We start from the raw sequence: 3,141 nt of genomic DNA, 5'->3' as shown, positions 1-3,141 counted from the left end.
TGCATCCAGTGAGGGCCTCAGGATGCTTCCACTCTTGGCAGAAAGTGCAAGGAAAGTCAGCGTGTGCAAAGAGATCACATGGTGAGAGACAAGTGTAGAGGGTTAAAAATCTTGATTCTCATTTGACATTCAGACAGGGCTCTTTATCTAAAAAACATATGGGACAAAAGCCCACAGCTAGCAGCAACGGCCTATCTAATCAATTCTTTTTTTTTTTTTTTTAAAAGATTACCAGTAAGGGGATCTCAACCCTTGGCTTGGTGTTGTCAACACCACGCTCAGCTAGTGAGCCAACTGGCCATCCCTATATAGGATCCGAACCCGTGGCCTTGGTGTTATCAGCACCGCACTCTCCCAAGTGAGCCACATGCTGGCCCCCCATCTAATCAATTCTAATCACTGTTTAGGGATGGGATTATGTACTTTGATTATTTAACACACTGATGGTTAAAAGATGTTGAAAGAATTGCTGTAGAGAAAAATGTGAAAAAAAATGTTTGCTAAGGGCAAGCTGTTTGGTGGTGGAAACTTTAGAGACATTTAGATTTAATCATAAGAATGTAACTTTTGCTTAAATCATTTAAGGAGAGGTTATATTTTGGATTAGATAATGATTGAAGTTTGATCAACTTTGCTTTTCACAAATTGTGCTTAGGAATGTCACTTTGTTAATTTAAATGATGTTACTAGTTTCTGTTGTTTAAACTATACTTAGCCATAGATAACTTTTGTCATGTTGCGCATGCCTTTGTGTCCTTTTCAAATGATTGAATCAACTGATTTTTCTTGTGAAACTTCCTTGTCTTTACAATAAAAAACAGAAGCTAACTTTGAATCAGGGCTGTACCCAGTTTTCTCCTACTAATACGGGAGTTGCTGAGGTGCAGTCCCTTTGGGTTTCTCATTGCATTCGGGTTGCTTTGAGTAATCCTGTTTTGCGTCTCTGTTACACAGTGAGAAGGTTAACAAGGAAGCAAAAGAGAGAAACTGAGGAAGCCAGACTCATTTTATTTATTTATTTTTTATTTATTTTTTTCTTCATTTTTTAAAAAATTTTATTTTGTCGATATACATTGTAGCTGATTATTGCTCCCCATCACCAAAACCTCCCTCCCTTCTCCCTCCCCCCTCCCCCCCAACAATGTCCTTTCTGTTTGCTTGTTGTATCAACTTCAAATAATTGTGGTTGTTATATCTTCTTCCCCCCCCCCCCGGTTTGTGTGTGTGTGTGTGTATGTGTGTGTGTGAATTTATATATTAATTTTTAGCTCCCTCCAATAAGTGAGAACATGTGGTATTTCTCTTTCTGTGCCTGACTTGTTTCACTTAATATAATTCTCTCAAGGTCCATCCATGTTGTTGCAAATGGCAGTATTTCATTCGTTTTTATAGCTGAGTAGTATTCCATTGTGTAGATGTACCACATTTTCCGTATCCACTCATCTGATGATGGGCATTTGGGCTGGTTCCAACTCTTGGCTATTGTAAAGAGTGCTGCGATGAACATTGGGGAACAGGTATACCTTCGACTTGATGATTTCCATTCCTCTGGGTATATTCCCAACAGTGGGATGGCTGGGTCGTATGGTAGATCTATTTGCAATTGTTTAAGGAACCTCCATACCATTTTCCATAGAGGCTGCACCATTTTGCAGTCCCACCAACAATGTATGAGAGTTCCTTTTTCTCCGCAGCCTCGCCAGCATTTATCGTTCATAGTCTTTTGGATTTTAGCCATCCTAACTGGGGTTAGATGGTATCTCAATGTGGTTTTGATTTGCATTTCCCGGATGCTGAGTGATGTTGAGCATTTTTTCATATGTCTGTTGGCCATTTGGATATCTTCCTTAGAGAAATGCCTACTTAGCTCTTTTGCCCATTTTTTAATTGGGTTGCTTGTTTTCTTCTTGTAAAGTTGTTTGAGTTCCTTATATATTCTGGATATTAATCCTTTGTCAGATGTATATTTTGCAAATATTTTCTCCCACTCTGTTGGTTGTCTTTTAACTCTTTTAATTGTTTCTTTTGCTGTGCAGAAGCTTTTTAGTTTGATATAATCCCATTTGTTTATTTTTCCTTTGGTTGCCCGTGCTTTTGGGGTTGTATTCATGAAGTCTGTGCCCAGTCCTATTTCCTGAAGTGTTTCTCCTATGTTTTCTTTAAGAAGTTTTATTGTCTCAGGGTGTATATTTAAATCCTTAATCCATTTTGAGTTGATTTTAGTATACGGTGAGAGGTATGGATCTAGTTTCATTCTCCTGCATATCGATATCCAGTTATCCCAGCACCACTTGCTGAAGAGGCAGTCCCTTCCCCAGTGAATAGGCTTGGTGCCTTTGTCAAAGATCAGATGGCAGTAAGTGTGTGGGTTGATTTCTGAATTCTCTATTCTATTCCATTCGTCAGTGTGTCTGTTTTTATGCCGGTACCATACTGTTTTGGTTATTATAGCTTTGTAGTATAGCTTAAAGTCAGGTAGTGTTATGCCTCCAGCTTTATTTTTTTTGCTGAGCATTGCTTTGGCTATTCGTGGTCTTTTATTGTTCCATATAAATGTCTGAATAGTTTTTTCCATTTCTGAGAAAAATGTCTTTGGAATTTTGATAGGGATTGCATTGAATTTGTATATCACTTTGGGTAGTATGGACATTTTCACTATGTTGATTCTTCCAATCCAAGAGCATGGAATATCTTTCCATCTTCTTGTATCCTCTCTAATTTCTCTCAGCAGTGGTTTGTAGTTCTCATTATAGAGATTTTTCACCTCCTTGGTTAACTCAATTCCTAAGTATTTTATTTTTTTGGTGGCTATTGTAAATGGGCAGGATTTCTTGATTTCTCCTTCTGCATGTTCACTATTGGAGAAAAGAAATGCTACTGATTTTTGTGTGTTGATTTTGTATCCTGCTACTGTGCTGAAATCATTGATCAATTCCAAGAGTTTTTTTGTAGAGGTTTTAGGCTGTTCGATATATAGGATCATGTCATCTGCAAACAGGGACAGTTTGACTTCATCTTTTCCAATCTGGATGCCCTTTATTTCCTTCTCTTCTCTGATTGCTCTGGCTAGTACTTCCAACACTATGTTGAATAGGAGTGGTGAGAGTGGGCATCCTTGTCTAGTGCCTGTTCTTAAAGGAA

Source organism: Cynocephalus volans, chromosome 16 (genome assembly GCF_027409185.1).
Source record: "Cynocephalus volans isolate mCynVol1 chromosome 16, mCynVol1.pri, whole genome shotgun sequence".
In the NCBI taxonomy this organism is placed as follows: Eukaryota; Metazoa; Chordata; class Mammalia; order Dermoptera; family Cynocephalidae; genus Cynocephalus; species Cynocephalus volans.
The sequence above is the reverse complement of the archived record's forward strand: the minus strand, read 5'-3'. Positions refer to the sequence as shown.